The sequence below is a fragment of the Patagioenas fasciata genome, chromosome 2, assembly GCF_037038585.1.
Source record: "Patagioenas fasciata isolate bPatFas1 chromosome 2, bPatFas1.hap1, whole genome shotgun sequence".
Lineage (NCBI taxonomy): Eukaryota > Metazoa > Chordata > Aves > Columbiformes > Columbidae > Patagioenas > Patagioenas fasciata.
Genome location: NC_092521.1, coordinates 103,000,398 through 103,019,893, shown reverse-complemented (window position 1 = coordinate 103,019,893; position 19,496 = coordinate 103,000,398).

The following is a 19,496-nucleotide window of genomic DNA, read 5'->3' as shown; positions in this document are numbered from 1 at the left end:
AGGAATATAAGGCTGCTGTTAGAGGATGCAGGAAGGCAGCTAGGGTAGCCAAGGCCTCCTTAGAATTACAGCTGGCGAGAGGGGTCAAGGACAGCAAGAAGAACTTTTTCAAATACATAGCAGATAAAACTAATACCAGAGGCAATGTAGGCCCACTGATGAATGAGGTGGGTGCCCTGGTGGCAGAAGACACAGAGAAGGCAGAATTGCTGAATGCCTTCTTTGTCTCTGTCTACTCCGCTGGAGGCTGTCCTGGGGAACCCTGTACCCCTGAGACCCCGGATGAAGCCAGGTTAATGGAGGAGTTTGCTTTAGTCGATGAGGACTGGGTTAGGGAACAATTAAGTAGTCTGGACGTCCGTAAATCCATGGGTCCAGATGGGATGCATCCGCGGGTGCTGAGGGAGCTGGCTGAAGTCATTGCTAGACCGCTATCCATCATTTTTGCCAAGTCTTGGGAAACGGGAGAGGTGCCCGAGGATTGGAGGAAAGCAAATGTCACTCCAGTCTTTAAAAAGGGCAAGAAGGAGGACCCGGGTAATTATAGACCGGTCAGCCTCACCTCTGTCCCTGGGAAAGTAATGGAACAGCTTATCCTTGGTGTCATCTCAAGGCACATCAGGGATAAGAGGGTCATTAGGGGCAGTCAGCATGGCTTTACCAAGGGTAAGTCATGCTTGACCAACCTCATAGCCTTTTATGAGAATGTAACAAGGTGGATGGATGATGGCAGAGCGGTGGATGTGGTCTACCTTGACTTCAGTAAAGCCTTTGACACAGTCTCTCACAGCATCCTCACAGCTAAATTGAGGAGGTGTGGTCTAGACAATAGAGTAGTGAGGTGAGTTGCAAACTGGCTTAAAGAGAGAAGCCAGAGAGTGGTGGTCAATGGTGCGGAGTCTTGTTGGAGGCCAGTATCTAGTGGAGTGCCTCAGGGGTCAGTACTGGGGCCAATATTATTCAATATATTCATTAATGATTTAGACGAGGGTATTGAGTGTACTATCGGCAAGTTTGCTGATGACACTAAGCTGGGAGGAGTGGCTGACACGCCAGAAGGCTGTGCTGCCATCCAGCGTGACCTGGACAGGCTGGAGAGTTGGGCGGGGGATAACCTGATGGAATTTAACAAGGGAAAGTGTAGAGTCCTGCATCTGGGCAGGAACAATCCCAAGTTCCAGTATAGGTTGGGGCATGACCTATTAGAGAGCAGTGTAGGGGAAAGGGACCTGGGGGTCCTGGTGGACAACAGGATGACCATGAGCCAGCACTGTGCCCTTGTGGCCAGGAAGGCTAATGGCATCCTTGGGTGTATTACAAGGGGGGTGGTCAGTAGATCGAGAGAGGTCCTCCTTCCCCTCTACTCCGCCCTGGTGAGACCCCATCTGGAATATTGTGTCCAGTTCTGGGCCCCTCAGTTCAAGAAGGACAGGGAACTGCTGGAGAGGGTCCAGCGTAGGGCAACAAAGATGATTAAGGGAGTGGAGCATCTCCCTTATGAAGAAAGGCTGAGGGAGCTGGGGCTCTTTAGTTTGGAGGAGACTGAGGGGTGACCTTATTAATGTTTATAAATATATAAAGGGTGAGTGCCACGAGGATGGAGTCAGGCTCTTCTCAGTGGCAAACAATGATAGGACAAGGGGCAATGGGATCAAGCTGGAACACAAGAGGTTCCACTTAAATTTGAGAAAGAACTTCTTCTCAGTGAGGGTAACAGAGCACTGGAACAGGCTACCCAGGGAGGTTGTGGAGTCTCCTTTCCTGGAAACATTCAAAGCCCGCCTGGACACATTCCTGTGCGACCTCACCTAGGCGTTCCTGCTCCAGCAGGGGGATTGGACTAGATGATCTTTTGAGGTCCCTTCCAATCCCAAACATACTGTGATACTGTGATACTGTGAAAGGGGATGGAACACGCGAAGCTTCCATCCATTTCCCATTAACAGCGCTCTCATGGTCACTAGATGGCGGTCTGTCCTCCGAGATACAACGGGTCATCCAGCGTCCAGACCACGTTGAGGATTAATATGATTTGGATCAGCTCAGTCAGCATTAGATTACTTATATTGTTGATGAAACAAAAATTTACATCAGAGATGAAACAAGTTGTTTGCGCTGAAGTGCGAGTTCTGGCGCCATGGAGTACTCTAGCGTTCAACTACTCTGCTGTTTTTCTCCCCTGCCCCCATCCTAAGTTTTCAGTTTATTTAATTTTTGTTTGTTTGTTTTGGTAGGGGGGAGTAACGGAGTGGTAAATGAAGAAAAAGTTGTGAATAAATTTTACATTTTGTGTTATAGGTTACTCAACCAAAGAGAATAAAGTATGTATTTTATGCCAAAAATGCTGCTCTTCTCTTGTAATGACAATTACCAGGAAAACTTCAAATGATCCTGCTTCAACACTTAGATATCTATATCTTTTTATTTTCCTTTATTTTTTTAATGGAATAAGAATAACGTAAAAATGCAAAACCTGTTTGCAAAAAAATACATTTGCAGTTTTGTATTTACTATTTTTAATAGCCTTCAGATTGCAGTGCCTGTGCTTTTTTTATTTAATAAAAAAGACTTTTAAAAAAACCCTTACTTTTAAATTTCTTTCTCTTCTGAAAAAAATGTTGCAAAAACTATTAGAATACTCTACTCATCTAATACTATTAGCAGCATGCTACCTATGAGACCTTGAAATATCTTTTAATTATATATGTAATGTTTCAGAGGAAACACAAAAATGTACATTTACTGCTTGAAGAGTATTACAGTGTAGAATTTTTAGAATAACGTGTGTTGCATATGCTTTCTAAATTTCCTTGAAAATCCTCTAGAGTCATTTTTAGAAATTTAACAATCAAACAGATATCTGATGTATACTTTCTCATTTAACCATTCACGGCATGCTGGACTTTTTTCTCAACAGCATGTCAATATTCCATCGATATCATCATTAGGAATTTTAACAATGAAACTGATTTGCAGTGTATGCTTACCAAGATTAGCAAGCATGTGCTGCATATTTCTGTTAATAGCCTGTCAATATCATCATTAGAGAATCAGCTAATAGATCTGTATAGCAAGCACATGCTGACCATCATAATATTTAGAATCCAAAATGACTTTGTTTAGCATAAGTCTATTTTTGCTTCTTATCAGAAGGGATATCTTGATACTATCTTTTACTGTGAAACCTTTGAACTAGTGTTTCTGTAAACATAGTATGATATAAACCTTTACCAGAAACTCCAATAATAGTGCATTAGGATTCACAAAGGTATCATTAAAGTGTTTATGAAAGTCTTATAATATACTGTGCCTTCAGCTTTGGAACAAAAGTTTGATTTTTGAGGGTAACCTCAGTACTGCATATATGCAGTTGTTTATCACTTGCTCCTACTTGCCTTTAAATGTGTAAGACTTTTAAATTCTTTATCTGTATATGTTATTAACTCATGATTTAAAGTCTATTATTTAAAAAACAAACAAAAAACCCCCCACAAATCCAGGGTTTACCAAGACCTGAATCCTATTTCTCTTGTAATTTATTAGATTTATTTAAAGATTGTAACCTTCTAACATGATGAAAATGTAGTAGCAATAGGCTATAATTTTGTGCCATATGCTGGAGAATTAATGGCATGCCCCTATCACCATAAGATAGGAAGCAATTAACTGTTTTCCCACATGCATGTATATATTCCCCATTTTGATGCTGATCAAGTGTAGTGATTCATTGATACAGAAGAAACATTGTAATTAGTAAATTCAGTTTTGGATATCCAAGATGTGTAGAAATTTTGTCCGAGAAGCCAATTGAACTAATTATGTTCAGGAAAAAAAAAAAATGTTAATTGTAAACTTAATGGAGAGACATTATGGTGCAAGTTGCTTTTGTGACTTTTGTAAATAACAGTTATTGCAGAGCAGAATTTTGGCCTTCTATCTTTATTACCTGTGAAACACCCATTTATTTTCAGGCTTGCTTTAAATGCAGTAATATAATAAGGAATGACAAAGTCCTACTTTGAAGAACCATTTATTTGGGCAGTAAAAATATAGCCTCTCAACATTTTTACCCAATTATCCATCTTTGTTTATTCTGTTTAAGGTTTGCAGGGTAATGGTTCCAGCACAGCTAATAATCGGCACTAGCATGGACATTGCTGCAGGAGAAAGATTTGCTTCTCATGGAGATAACTCCTGTGGTCTCCCCAGCCTGCGTGAGGTCTCTGCTAGGGTCATGCTCCTAACATCTTGCGATGAGTGAGGACAAGGACATGGCATACACCGTTTAAAGACAGATAGTTTAACCTTGCCTAACATTTTACCTTGGCTACTGTGGTTTTTCATAGCTCCCTTTTCAGAGCTGATATAGTAGCTTTATAGGTATGGAAGCATGATTTTTACCTTAGCATTGGTTTGAGGATAATCGGGTCATCTGTAGAAAGCAGCCTGAACTCTGACTCTGCTCATTTAAAACCAATGATCTCCTCAGCCTATTTGCCTCAACTGTATACTCCAGGAATTTTATTATGTTGGTTTACATGAAAATGAGTATCATAATTATTTATTTTTTTAATCCACTGTTTGCTGTATTAAGTAAGTTACTCTGCTGTAGTCATATTAATTCTATGTTCTGGACTTGCTTAAGATGCATCTGTGCCTCATGAGAGACAGTTACATGGCAGCTATACAGAGGGGTTTTTTTTCATGTCATTGAGTTGTGTCCTCTGTTCCTACATCTGATACTGGGGTCGTGAACTTTAGGTTCAGTAATAACAGAAAATAGGGCTAGATGAAGAAAAAACCTTCTGGAGGCTTGCATGGATAGTACAAGCACAAACAGAAACTGCTGACAAGTAAGCTTTCCTAACTGTCAAGTACTTAAGTTCAGCTGATGCAATAATAATTTGCACAGAACAATAAGCTGTATTGCTGCATATAATATTCCTTTTTTCTAATGACTTATTATCCTAGGATGATGAGGAGATGAGTAGAATATAAGTTTGTTAAAAACGTAATTGCTTTTCTATTCAAACAAAAGCATGCAGCATATACATTGTGACAAATGCCTAATGAATAGGAATAGAGCTTTTTTGTTTTGTTTCAGTTTATGGCAATGCTTGCCACAACTGCCTGTTTAAGAATTTAATTGCTTTTAATTTTAACAGTAACCTGATAGTTGCTTTTGGTGGAAAAATCATACACAGGAATATGCCTCTTCACTGCATATGTTGGCTGTTTACAAACCAAGAATGTCCACTTCATGATTCAAGTTGAACAATTACAAGAAGATTAATTTTGTAGAGCTATTGCCATTGTACCATATATAATTGTATAAATACTGCATCAACGCATTTTTAAAAATCTGTTGCAGACAAAATGCACTAAAAACCTTTGAAAATCTTATTGAAAAAAATGTTACTTTTGAAGATGTCTGCATATAAACAACTTTCCTTCCATAGATGTATTATAACCTAACCTGAATTAAAATCTGTGAATGTTAAAGCCAGCCTTATGCAAGTATCTATGGTTCTCATACTGATTGATAAAACCCTAAACTTGTGTTGCTCTGGCTAATTACTCTCTTCAGATGACACTGGTCCTGGGCAGACACTTCCATAAATACATTTGAATGTGCAAGATGGTGAGGCAAATTTCCTTCAACCAACAGATTCACAGTGTACCTTTTCTGTCAGTGATCAGCACTACTGGGCTGTAATTTTTGACTTGTCATTATCATCACCTCAGCCAGAACAACCATAGTATGTGGTATCTTTACATAATTAAACTTTGTTTGTATCCTTGGCTTATTATGCAAACAATAGGAGTCCTTTCCCTACCCCTTGGGGCAATGGTTATGGAAAGAGTACCTATGCTTTATAGCAACTGATTAACTATCTACTAAGTATGAACCATCCCTCTTGTTTTTTTCTTTTTTCTTCTTTTTTTTTTTTTTTTTTTTTTTTTTACTGGGGAAATTCAGTCTTTGTTAGTTATGTCTTGTTACTAATTTTCTTGGGGCCATCATCATGGCATTGTTGACAGAGATTGCAGTTATACTGTCCTGAGAGTTAAGTGAAGATGATTCGTCTTTTACCTAATCTCAGGAGACCTGAAGACCATGCTAAAGGCAGAAGGAAAAATGGGTATGTAGTCAACTGCACCAAGACAGGATCCTGTACAGGAACTGGACTGCAGGTAGTTGTGCCTCAGCATCCCCCATAGTGTGGGGGACTTTTATGCACACAAGGTTCAGACTAAGTGTTCTGTCTCTGAAAAAGTGTTAGCATGAGATGTCTGAGTATACTTTGTGCTTAAACCTAGTGGAAAAGAGATTGGGTTTCCTAAAGTGAAATGACATATGACTTGTGTAGAGCAAAAATAATTTATTTCTTTAATGTTGTTTAAAATGTTTGCAAAAGTTTTGGTTTTTACTTCTTAGCGACATGCTCTTTGCAAACAAGCACCTATTTACCTGTCTGCCTGCAAACAGATGAGTGAACAGATACTTAATACATGTGGTAGCGAAGTACACTGTTTGGCATGTTGTGGTTCTACAAGATAGAGGTACAAGGTACTCATGCATATTGTCTTGCAGTCTGGCTCCTCCAAAATAGTACTCAGATTTCTACTTTCTTCTCTTTGTCTTCTTTATATAAAGTTCATATCTGGAAAAAATAAAATTTGTACAGGGTTCCATCTTGCTCATATTGATGAGGTACCTCTAAACACTCTCAATTCAAAGTTTTTGGTGCCTGTCCCAAAAGCGGGTGAATTCTTCCTTGATGCTGTGTAGGTTCCTGATACACTATTTGCCAGGGATACACGGAGTGGTTGAAATCCTCCACAAGCCTGGTTTTCATTGCACCTCTACCAGTACAGATGTATTAGGACAAGAAAAATGTCTGTGCAGGACAAGCTTTCTCAGAGATATAATTTGTTTTCTCCCATCACTCTTCTACCTGATAATGAGCCTGGGAAATTTTTAAAGCACAAATACTATCTCATCCCAGGTTTCTTCCAGTTCCTTGGAATCTGTGTTCCACCTCTCCCGTGTCCTGTTTTTTCAGTATCAGACTGAATTCTTTCTGGATAGCATAACCGAAGGTTGCAATATACAGTTGTCACATCATTCCAGTGACTCTCCTGCTGAATTATATGCTCCTGGAATGCAGCTTCAGCTCACTGGCTTTCTGTTTTCACACATTCTCCAGACAAGAGCTACGGGGCAGTCTCACAAGCATCTGTTTTGTGGTTACAGAAGTGGTACAGTTCTGCATACACTTCACCTGAGATTTTTCATGTTGTAATTTCACTAACTCCCCTTGTGTGTCCCTGCTGTGGTGGTAACCCAGAGATTACACGCATGCAGGAGAACCTCACCTACCAAACAGCTGAAAGATCTTTGCCTGTCCAGTTCATAATCCATTCCTAAGCTAGCAGAGAGGTTGAAAAGCAATACCAGAAGGGTGTTGTTGAGTCTAGAATGGAACTATGATGAGAAACTGAGATTATCAGATGGAACAAAAGTGCATGTTTGAGCTTGAACCAAAGGTCATGCAATATCCAGAGCCTCTTGCAGGGATCTCCCAGTGCCTTAAGGTGATAACACAGAACATGCCACATGAAAAACTTATTTCCTGCTATTAAACAACAGGATTCCGTCTTAATGCCTGGTGATCTGAAATCTGTTCTAGGGAGTTCTGCGTCTTCACAACTGAGATGAAATATTCTTAACGCAAGTACTCCTCTGTAAGCTTTGATTTTTGTTTTGGTTTTGGGCTTTTGTTTTGTTTGGGGGTTTTGTTTTGTTTTGGGGTTTTGCTTGTTTTTGTTAGTTTGTTTGTGGGGGGGTTTTTGTGTGTGGTTTGCTTTTTGTGTTTTTTGTTTTGTGGTTTTTTTTTTTTTTAGATTTAGTTGGTTGGTGTTCTTTTTCTATTTATTTTTTTTTTTTAATTTTCCATCATTTCAGACTTTTCCTTTTTAGCTATTGCTAAATCAGTCACTGGGAGGAGTCACCTTTATATCATTTAACAATTCATTATTATAGTATCCAGGATCTTTTAACTCAGTATTTCAGGCTACAAGGCCCTTTTTTCAACCTTTAGGGATACGTTTAATTTCCAGCTTGACTTGGGTTCTATTGAAGCATTCCTCACTCACAGGGTAAGTTTTTTTACTTTTTTTCAGATTCATTTTCACACTTGGGTTTTACGTTCCTCAAAGTTAAAGCAAGTCATCTGTTTATTTTGTTTGCAGTTTTTCTACAGAGTCACAAGTGTTGCATGTTGTAGGATTTCCACCTCACCTTTTGTAGTCCATATAAATGGCTAAGTATTGCTTATATCTGGAAAGTTGACTCAGTGAAAGTGTAGTAAATAATAGTTCAAACTATGCCAAGTAGATCTCGAATCTACAGCTGCTGACCTATTTGTGTCCTGTCTGGATTCTTCATGGCTGTTTATTCAGTTGTGATTCCGAAGCACTGGTTCTGCTTTCTTGCTGGGTGGTATCACTTAATAAATATTTTAATGTCTTGCCTGTGGTCCCAGAACACTGGATTTCCCACATTTTGAAAGTACTTTCTGAGAAGTTGTTTGGGATGTTATCAAATGGCTGCAGCCCAGCAATAAATATAGGTAGGATTTTTAATATGAAGTTGGCATGTCTCACAACTCAAACTTGGGCATTTGTTTTTTTCCTTGCATAGTTTATTTGTTTAAGAGAAAAAAGAAAAACAAGAAAGTATTTGCAGAATTGAATTAGTAATTTCGTATAGAAGAATGATAATTGTTGTTTTTGAGATTTTGAAATAGTTCTGTACAGATTTGTTTTACAGTTTAGTTTTCAGGTTAAACTTGATAGGAATATTAGATACTGTTCACAGTATGGCTGATTTAGAGCTTTTAAGCTAGAAGTTAAAACATTAACATCCAGTAAGGCAGATAACACTGTTTTATTTTCCTGGTCTCCTGGTAAAAAACAAGGCTTTTGGCCAAATATGTCCCCAGGAGTGGATTTCACCTTCCCCAGCCAAGGCTTCATCTGGTCCTACTCATCCCAGTATTGTAAAGATGCTCCGAGAAAACGACCTCTCAGCCTTCCAGTCTGAAGTTCTTATTTTCATCTAAATGCCCGTATCACCTTTGGCAAAGGATTACAAGACTGAGTAAAGGTAGTTTTGAAGTCTGGTGGTGAGGTGCTCACTGTTTCCTGTCTGTTTCAAGATAAGACTTAATTTAGACTAGAAACATATTCATACTGCTCACTGTGCCTAGATGCATAGTTATATCACTCATATTGGGCCCAAAAATGCTTTTACAAGCTGAAGTTATATAAAAACAAGTTTCAAAATGAAAGGCTGTCTAAAATCTGTATCTTCTTCAGCTAGACAGTGTGCTAGCAGTGTTGTTTCCTGCTGTCTGGGAGGTCATCCTCATTCACAGCATGAATATACATTTGAGACATATGAAACTAATTTATGACAGACATTTAGACCTTACAAAGGCAGGACAGAAATACAGAAGGGAACAAAATAGAAAATGTAGTCATCTTTGTCACTAAATGACATACAATGAAGACAGTAGTATGCTGCATGTAAGTAAGTGTTTGTCTTCTAGTAAATGTGAGAAATAGCCTGTTGTTGTATTTTTTTAACCGCCTGTGTATCCAAATCAGCTATAGCTGATTCTCAAGATAGTTCACATCAAATGGTTGTTTGTAAAGTGTATCATCTTCTGAAAATGTACTGAACTGTCAAATCTACTTCAGAAGGTATTTTGAGAGATACTTTTGCTTATAAACAAGTTTATGGCCTCAGCTGAAATGATAGCAAAAGAAAAAAAACACAGCTAAGAAAACCACCCAAGCAAACAAACAAAAAAACCAACCCTCCTAACCTTTAGTGTTCTCTTTAGCACTTAAGAACTCACACAGATAACTGACACAAAACAAGTTTGAAGTAAATTCTCCTTAATATAATAATTCTTACTTCGAAGCAAACCAAAACAATAAGCTGTCCTTTTCTACCTGCTTCTACTCACATATGGACACACAACTCATACAACATTGTTGAGTCCGTTGTTTCAGAATATGGCAACAAATCTAACTTATATAATGAGAGTACTTGGGAAATACTGACCTTCTGTTTGGTCCTGCCTACTGTTTGGGTTGCATTTGGATTCCTCATGTGCAAATTCAGCTTCTCTGGGTTTGTAACTGTAGAGAGAAGGAAGGTGTGAAGAGCACCTACTTTATGTACTGCCACCATGATTTGTTTTTCATGTATGTGTCAAAATGCATGCGAGCATTTTAGTGAGGCAATCGTGCTACTAAAATTAGCATTTTGTCTTAATGGTATCTCATTAGCTTGACCACCTCTGAATTGTTTTTGAAGTATTCTGAATCTGAATTTGTTTTGCTGTGTGAAGTTTGGGAAGTTTTTTGGGTCAGAGAAGCTCTTTAATACTGGAAGAAAAAAAAACAGAAGCCATTAGATTGAGGGTAGAATGGAAAGTTCACTTGATGAGGAGAAAAGCAATTGGGGGGGGGGGGACGGGCACAGAAAAGCTAAGGTGGGAAGGGGCCTCTGGAGACCAGTGTCCCCTGCTGAAAGCAGGGCCAGCTTCAGCTGATTGCTCAAAGCTGTATCCAGCTGGCTTTTGAATATCTCCAAGGATGGAGACTCCACAGCTTCTCTTAGGGACCTCATCTAGTGTTTGTTAACTGTCACAGTAAGGGTGTTTTTCCTTATGTGTAAGTAAGGAAACAAATTTATTCGTTTTATGGTTGTGCTCATTGCCCCTTTTACAATCACTGGGAGTCACTGAGGAGAGTCTGTTTTCATCTTTACTTTCTCCCACTGAGCCCTAGGGTTAGCAGAAATATAGGTGTTGGACTGAATTTAGTGGGGAATCTAGTAAAACCTGGTTTTAATCAGCTCAAGAGTGATTATGAGAATCAAAGCTTTATCTCTCCTTTGCTCTGCTGATGCTGGTTTTCAAGGTGTAATTATATCATATTAAAGTCATGATGAGGTTAATGAGGTCTGAACATTTCTGTTTTCTGAGTGTGTTGGTGGTGTTGGGAAGACTTGCCAAACAGTGAGAAGGCAGGGTTTTGCACAGTGAAGATGTCTGAAAAGTACAATTCCCAACAGGTTTGGCAGTGAGGGATTTCTTAAAGGAATTGCTAATTGCTCTAAGGAATTGTGTAGAATTCCAGTTGCAATTGCTTTTTTTTAAAAAAAAAAAAAAGTATTTTCAGTACTATGCTTTTCAGTTTTGTTCAGTATCAAAAATAGTCATTGTCACATTAGGTTTTATGTAGTTTCTGAATGCTCTTAATTCTCTTAAACTTTCTGGTTTGGTTCTGATAGCAACAGCTATTTGGTATATAGAGAACAGACTGGATCCTGCTCTCATAAATTTGTCTTCCATTTTCTTCCTCTGCAGTGGCTTGCTACAGATTTCTTTTGCATCTGTGCTGTTTAATAGTACATCTTATTTTATGATATTCATATGATTTGTAATCTTTCAATATCTGATATGAAGTGAAATCTTTATCAGTGAAACAAGGCGTATTTATGTTGGTATAATTTTACTGTTTATTGGTATAATAAATATCAATCTGCACTCTTTTAGGAAAAAATAAAAGAAGTGTTTTTGTTGTGAAAACTGCTTTATGTGATGTGGTAAGTTCTCATATCCATATCTGGCAAGAGTGGGCAAAGCGTTCAAATTATCTAACTCTGTGTGGACTACTAGTTGGAAAGGGACAGAAACATTGCTGTGGAAGTTAAGCGAATGTGTTACCATGCAGCTGGCAAACAGATGGAGTTGGCAGACAGCATCCTCAACTGCTGTATGTAGTTTTGAATAATATCTGTTCAATACAGATGAGAGTGAAAACCAAATTGAGATCAAATATACATATATTTTTTAATGCAAAAGTAAAAGTGCAGGATAAAAATTAAACTTGTGCAGCTTATATTTGTTTTCAAATGCTTACCATATTGCATTTTACATGGAGAATATTGGAACTGTCTTCCCTCATGCAGAGTTAGAACATATTTCAGGTAACTCAGATTTAAGTCAGGCTGTCTGTATTTTTTTGTCATTATCTCTCTGACTTTCCAAGTCTGCCAGAGTTTCTATTTCATTTCTATGTTGTTGACATTAGGAGACATGCTTGATCTCTTTGTTCAGGGCCTCTGAATATGTGTTTGTTAAAGTCAACTTGTTATGTCATAGAAACCACTGGCACATGGTCACTGTGGAAAAATTACTAAAACCAATGGTGAACTTCAGTATTCTGTCTTTCCTACAAGAAAACATAACAAACTGAATCAAAGTAAATGGCATTTTGCTCTACTTGTATGCTGGTTTTACATAATGCAGACATACTAGCATACAGACAGTATTGGACCTTATTGCAAAAATCTTCAAAATGTTTAACATCCTCTATATAAGATGCAACGCTTTATGTTTACGTCTGCTTAGGTCAAGCCAAGCAGATGCAGAAACAAAGCTGGAAAAGTGTGAAATGGTCTAAATGGGGCAGTAGGAGGACAAATGAATGTGTGTGGGAGGGAATTTTGCTCTCCAATTAAGAGGAAACTGACACTTCCACAGAAGTTTCTGTTTTCCAGAAGCCAATTCAAATCTGTCTGCAAGCGTAAGCTGCTGTTGTCTTGCATACTTTTCCCCCTTCATCCTCCTATTCCATTTTCCCACCCCCTGACAAAGAGATTTAGAGAATGCAAATAAATTGCCTGTCTGAAATGGAGGGACCTGTGGGCTTTGGTTGACATTAGTGTATTGTGGAGGGATCCAGATGCACGATACTCATCAAATTTCTATCAATACTAATTTACTAATATCAATAATAATCTGTTTCCCAGTGGATCAGCTTTCTCAAGCAGGGTCTACTTACAGCTCTGAGCCCTTCAACTGAGGTGTCATTAAAGCTGAGCACTGTTCTGGGGCTATTGACAGTTATTAAAAATGACCTTAATGTAATTTCATGCCTATCAAAACAAAGGCCATATGTTAAGGATTATGAAAAGCTACAGTGAAGGAAAGCAGTGACAGGCTTCTGCTGGATGAGGGTAGAGGGAGTTCAGCATATGTGAAGATTATTGGCTCCTCTCATCTGCTTCTTTTCCTAAGGCACTGAGCGGTGCCCCTTGGTAGGCAACTGTTATGCTAAAGGCATAATTGGAACAATTTAGAGCTCAGGGGTACACTTTTTTAAAGATCTGTCATAGCATATCATCTCAACAGTTAATGTGGCGTAAAATATCATAAACACCGCTGAGGACCCTGGAGTCCCTATGGCAGGGACCGATCGATAAGACCCGGTGGATGATCTGTCTTCGCTCGCAAATAGAGGGCAATGTGAGGAACGCTCTCACTTGCTTTTCTATTCTGTCACTTTATAGACACCATGGGCTTTTACCTGGATAACTCACTCGTAAGTGAGAAACAATAGTTTGGTAAACGTCAGGCATGGTGATCAATAAGAAGGTTTTGCAAAACTGTGTGACTATCAAGTCCAAAACACAAAACAAATTGGTTCCTGTTAATAATCAAAACATACCTTGCTATAATATGCATAAATGAGCCCACAATTAGAGATCTAGAAATACTTCAGACAGCATAGCTTATGTCCTTTTCCCTTTGCTCTTAAAAATGAATTGCCAAGAGTTTCCCTATTGATACATATATATATTACATGTATTTATTTTTCTTCTCTTTAGAATATGAAAGTACCTTCCCAACTTGGTAAGTGTGCATACAGACCTCAGGCTAGCTACCTATGTGTGTGATGGAACTGGTGTTCTGGCTCTCTAACCTGAGCTCTTAGCACCTGACACCTGGGCCACTCAGTGCAACAGCAAAAAAAGGTAAATGGTTTACAGCCTCCTCATTCTCTCACCAGTCCCAGTTCAAACTGCCCCTGGAATGCTTTTAAAAGTCACAAATAGATGTTATCTCTAGAGTCTCTTGTGATTCTGGAGGACCAAGGAGGAAGGAGGAACACTGGATATCCCCAGTCACAACCTGGTGCCTGGGGACAGGAGCAGGGTGGCTCTGCTCTGATAGCCAGCCACTGCATCAATGGCTAGACCTTTATGAGAGCCTCTTTAGCATGAGAGATAGGCTTTAAATTACAATCCTCTCAACAGCAGGGAAATTTTAAATATCACTGGCACATCAAACTAAAATATCTTTTTGTGTGTGTCGAAGTGTGTCAAGTTAAATAAAAATAGTTCTAGAAAATCTAGATTTTTATACCAGAAATTAGCATATAGTTTGTTGTTGTTTTTTTGTTTGTTTTTTTTTTTTTCCTCATGGCTACTTCAGGCAACATTTTATTTCCAGTTACTTTTGTGTATGGCACAGGGCAAGCAACCTAATGTCTACATCGTTGTGAGTACAGTGTTAGTCTTTCAGGACTGTTGTGAATGAAAATGCTGTTATTCCTTAGTTTTGTATTTATCACATCTGTAGACCATGTTGAGTTATCTGAAAAAGGATATAAGCATAATTTTGAAAAAATGCTAGAGAAGATTCTAATGTTGTAGGTGGAATATAATATAGTACATTACAACTTTTTTGTATTGTTTTAAGAGTCCTTATAGCATGAGTGTGTAACAAACCATAATCTAAAGCCACAATTGGAGATGTGCTCTCTATGACAGGTATTGTTTTCTGCCAGTTGTCCTCATGTCAACACCACCCTGTCCTCTGTGTTTTTCCAAATGTTCAACAGATGGGGCAGTGGACTGCTGGACTTGAAAATTAATTTAGGGCCAAAAGAAAAGAGTGCAGAAAACTGGAGTGTTTCTTAGCCATGCGAGTTTCTCCATCCAGTTTATCATGAGATCACACACACTCTTTTTTTTCCCTGAGTCACTACTGTGAGCAATGTGTAAAGGTGGGAAAAAAAAACACTAGAGAAGTGAACAGATCAGAGGTGGTTGTATTTTTCATATAGTTAAATGCATTACGTAGATCCTGAGACTGCTGGATTGAGTTATTGGCATGATAGGGTGATTAACATTAATGGCCGACTGAATTTGGCCTCTCGATCTTCGATTTCAAGGTAAAAATCTGTTAGGAAAATAATAAAAATAAATAATCTCATGATGGGCACAGATGTCTGAAAAATATTTCCACAAAAATTATCTTTAATACAAACTTCCATTAACCTTTTCATGCCCTTTACAATAGGTACTCTAAATGGAAGATTATAGCAAGTCACACTAAGAACAATTTTTATTTAGGAAAGAAATGTAAGTTTTTCCATTAATGGGAGAAATATGCAGCAGTTGCTAGAGATGTTCTTAAAGGATCAGTCATTGGACCAAGAAAATCTGGAAGGCATCGTAATTTACAAGTCTGTTAAGACCTGCAGAAAAATTAGATTATTTTAAAAACTCTTCAGGGAAATCAAGTTCTCTGTGGGCTTAGCTTTGTCTCCTTATTCAGAAACATATATTATAGGATCAAAGCAGGCATATTTTATACTGGTCTCTGTGTCTTTAAACATTTCTGCAAGTTACTTGAGATTCTGAACAAGGAATGGCCCATCATGTGCATTGATGAGTGGTCCATCTGGGATGTATTTTAAATTTTTTTCTCTCCTATTTTGGAAGTTTTCTATTTTGTGCATATTTGGTGGTTGTATAAATTATATTAGGAGAATCTATATTTCTTCAAAATTTGTCTTAAATTAAAAAAAAAAAAAAAACTATCTTCCCTAATATTTTTTTTTTTTTTAAATGATATGCCAGTTTCAATTGTCTTGCGTGAGTCAGCTCTGGTGCTGTTAATCTGTGTTGGCTTCTTTTTCCAAAATCGAGTCTTTAATTGTCCTTTAATTGCCTTTAATATGCAATAAATAGAATAGTTCTCTGTATTTAGATACGTGTGCTCCTCTTACTTTTAGATTAGTTGTTATCCAAATCAGTATCTCACATGTTTAAAATGCTTTATGATCCAGAGTGCTCTCTCTCTCTGGCCTCTTTCATCTATAAAATATATTTGCAGATCTGTTTTCTCAAACTGGCATGGAAGTGCTTTGTCACATCCTCAGATCATCTGACCTCTTTCACTGCTCTTAGCTTAGAGCTTGATCCTGCCCAGTCATCTGAAATATTTATATGATTCCAGCCTGATGACTGTGTCATTCTCTACTAATTTTCTGTGCAAATCTGCCTGTCGCCTTTTTCTTTTTTAAACTTTGCATTGTGACACTTAAAATCCAGGATAAAATTGCTGTTTCCTTATTCTTACATTAATATTGTCACATGTGTTTTCTGCTTGGCTTAAAAAACGTTGACCCAGCATTTCTAAATTATCTAACTTTTTAACTTGGCCCCATGTAATTTCTCTTAACATTATTGCTTGCACTGCAAATGTTCAGAGTTCATCTGTGCTTTTTTACGTTTGTGGGACTTTATAGGAAGATCCAGTAGGCTGAATTGCCTGACGATCATCTGTCGGTGTCAATCTAGCCTTAGTCCACAGTTCTGAGATGTCTCTGAGAAAGACCTTTGCATCAATAGCTACAATGGCTGACAGAACAGCCCAGTCTTAAATGTCGGTGTACCCTGTGGTCCTTCATAATTAATGTAATCCTGTGATACCAGTTGTAAATTAGTACAGTGATCTGCATGATTTAATGATCGCTGCTATGAAGAAGTTCCCTTATAAATGCTGTATCACAATATTATTTACAGTGTTGATTTCCCAGATGTTGGCTGACATCATTAGGACTATGGCACTCAGGATTTGGCCCTCTGTTATTGTAAGTATCTTACAAAGAGGGCTAAAGATTGACATGATGCCAACAAATATGAGGATGATCATATGAAGAGAACATTAGTTGTTTACACTGTTTTCTATAGTCTCCATACAATACACTACTTTGTGTTCCCAGAAAGTAAATTGAATGTTATATATAAAGCCATGAAAAAGAACTTTCCCTGATAAACATTAAATCAGTCAATTTTGTATTAAGAAAAAAATAAGCTTAAGACCATGATCTCTGACAGCAGGGAATAAGAATTACTCCTACATACCCCTGGCTACTGTATTTAACAGTTCACTCCTTTCAGAAGAAATAATGCAGCAATTATAATGCACCAATTCAACCACATCATCATAAACCAAACTCTTAACTTCTTAATTTTAGCCCCCAGATGCTTGTTCTTAACATTATAATGGTGGGATTACAATGCAATGATTTTAAAAGTATAGTGGGTGTCAAAGTGTAAAATTTACTAAATTAGCTGCAGTCAGGTAGATCTTGCTCACAACCCAACGCTTTTCTTCCACTGTGCTGTGTTCTCATACATACAGCTGTGAAAGCCAGTGCCTAACCCTGCCAGTTTTTCAGTTCCATGGAATGAAGCTCTTGGCAAAAAGCAGCTGGCCGGTTGGTCTACTGGTCATGAGACTGGATGATAACTTCTGCAGATACTTGGGAGTGAACTGTCAGTGTCAGCAAGTTCCCTACAAAACTCAAAACTGAACCAAGTTCAAACTTCTGGGTCAAAGGAATGTATATTTTTAAATAATTTTAAAGTGGCTTTGTGCTCTGTACTTCTCTGCCATACATTTGAGTTTACAGTGATCTTTTGTCAGGATTAAGACTTCCTAAAGTGCTTTTATTTATTCTCTGATCTATCATGATGTGTCCTGGTTTTATTCTTTAACTCTGTTACCTTTGGCTGTCAAAAGCCTGAGTGGACTCTTCAGTATGTTTCCTAGTCATGGGGGGAAGACTTACAAAGAGAGGTTTTAGATGTGGTTTGTGTATGCATGGTCTTCTTGACTTATGTTAGTAGCAGAATCTGAGCTTATTCTGATGCTGAGATGGGGGACCGTAGTGGTAAATAAGCCGTTCTCATTCTGTTCAGGAATTTGTAAAACATGTTCTATGTCTCCTTTTTGTTTTGCCTCCCACCCATCCTCCAGTCAGCAGCTCTGAAACTTCCATAAATCTGCTGCAACTCCCTTGGCTTAGATACCTATGTTGGAAAATACATTTGTTCACATAGTTATAGTTTGTAGTTACTGTACATGATGTCCTGTAAAACCATACTATTTTTGCCTGTATCTTTCCTTCTTTATAAAACTCTCCAACATAGTTCAGGGCTATTCACTCTACTGTGGGGGTTCTCAATTGCATGGTGTATTTGAACAATGCAAGAAAGAGAGCTTGGTGGCTTATATTTTGAAGTTCTCTCACCATTTTTTTGACCTGTGAGTTTTAGGGCAGATCAGTGATTCCTGTCTCCAAAGACTGCTGAGAGAAAGACCTTATTTGGTGCTTGTTCTGTACCTTCATAATAGCAGGGAAGCAAAAGACAGGAAAATAAAATAATGTTAACAAACTCAAAACTGACACACACAAAAATCTTCAGATAAGACTTCAAAGAATGAACTCCTAGTAATGGCACTTTTAAAGGTTTAGCCTACAACCAGCTGAATATTGGTGCATACCAGGTGGGCTGATTCTGTTTTGTACAAGGGGGTTGTGCCTGTCCCCTTGTGCAAAAGCATCCAAATTCACCTACATACATTGTGCATGAAGATCAGCCGCACATGCCAAAACTTGCATATGGATTCTTGCTAGAAAGCAAAATTGGATTCTAAGAGAAGCTGGAATTTGCTGCCATTTTACTGCTCATGTCTCCACTACTGTTTCTGACAATAGTTCACCTTGGGCATGCACACAGTGCACCTGAAAACATGGTATAGGCATGTGTATGAGATACCTTCCCTAATTGTGCATTTATCTGGATATGTCTTCAACAATTTTTCTGAACTAGATGCAGTGCATTACACTCTAATTCCCCTGTAAAAGAGCAGATACATTTTGTCTACTGCCAGCCTTAGTAATTTCTGTATTAATAGAAACTTCAATCTAATATTTTTGCTCTCCTAGATATTCATTGCTTGGCTTCACTTCAGCCTTCATGCTGAGGGCCTTCCTGGACTATAGCCAAGCTACTGAGTTTGAAGGATTAAATTCACCCTTATTTCAGAGCAAGGTTGCATGGGAGCATTCCAAGACTGATTTTCATAATTTGACAGTCAGGAGGAGAACTGGTGTATTTATTTTCTTTCTTCATGCTCTCCTGAAAAGGACAGCCTGCCTCTGCTGTATCTTGGACATGAATTACCACAAAGGTTTTCTTTTGTCTTGCTGCAGGCATGTGACAGTTTAGATTACTTGTATATGGGTCAGATTAGCACTGTGTAGTTGTCCTGTAGGAAGTTAAATATGGTTTCTTGGCACCTTACAGTTCCACATTTGAACAGGACAATTCCAAATATTTTGCACAATCGTCTGTTTTGTTTACATAGGCAGAGTGCAGGGACAGTGCTTTTCCAAATATAAGAAATGTTTGAGATGTTCTGTTTTGTTCCTGTGCACTCTGCTGTAACAGTAGAACACATTATTTTCTAAATTATGAGATTTGT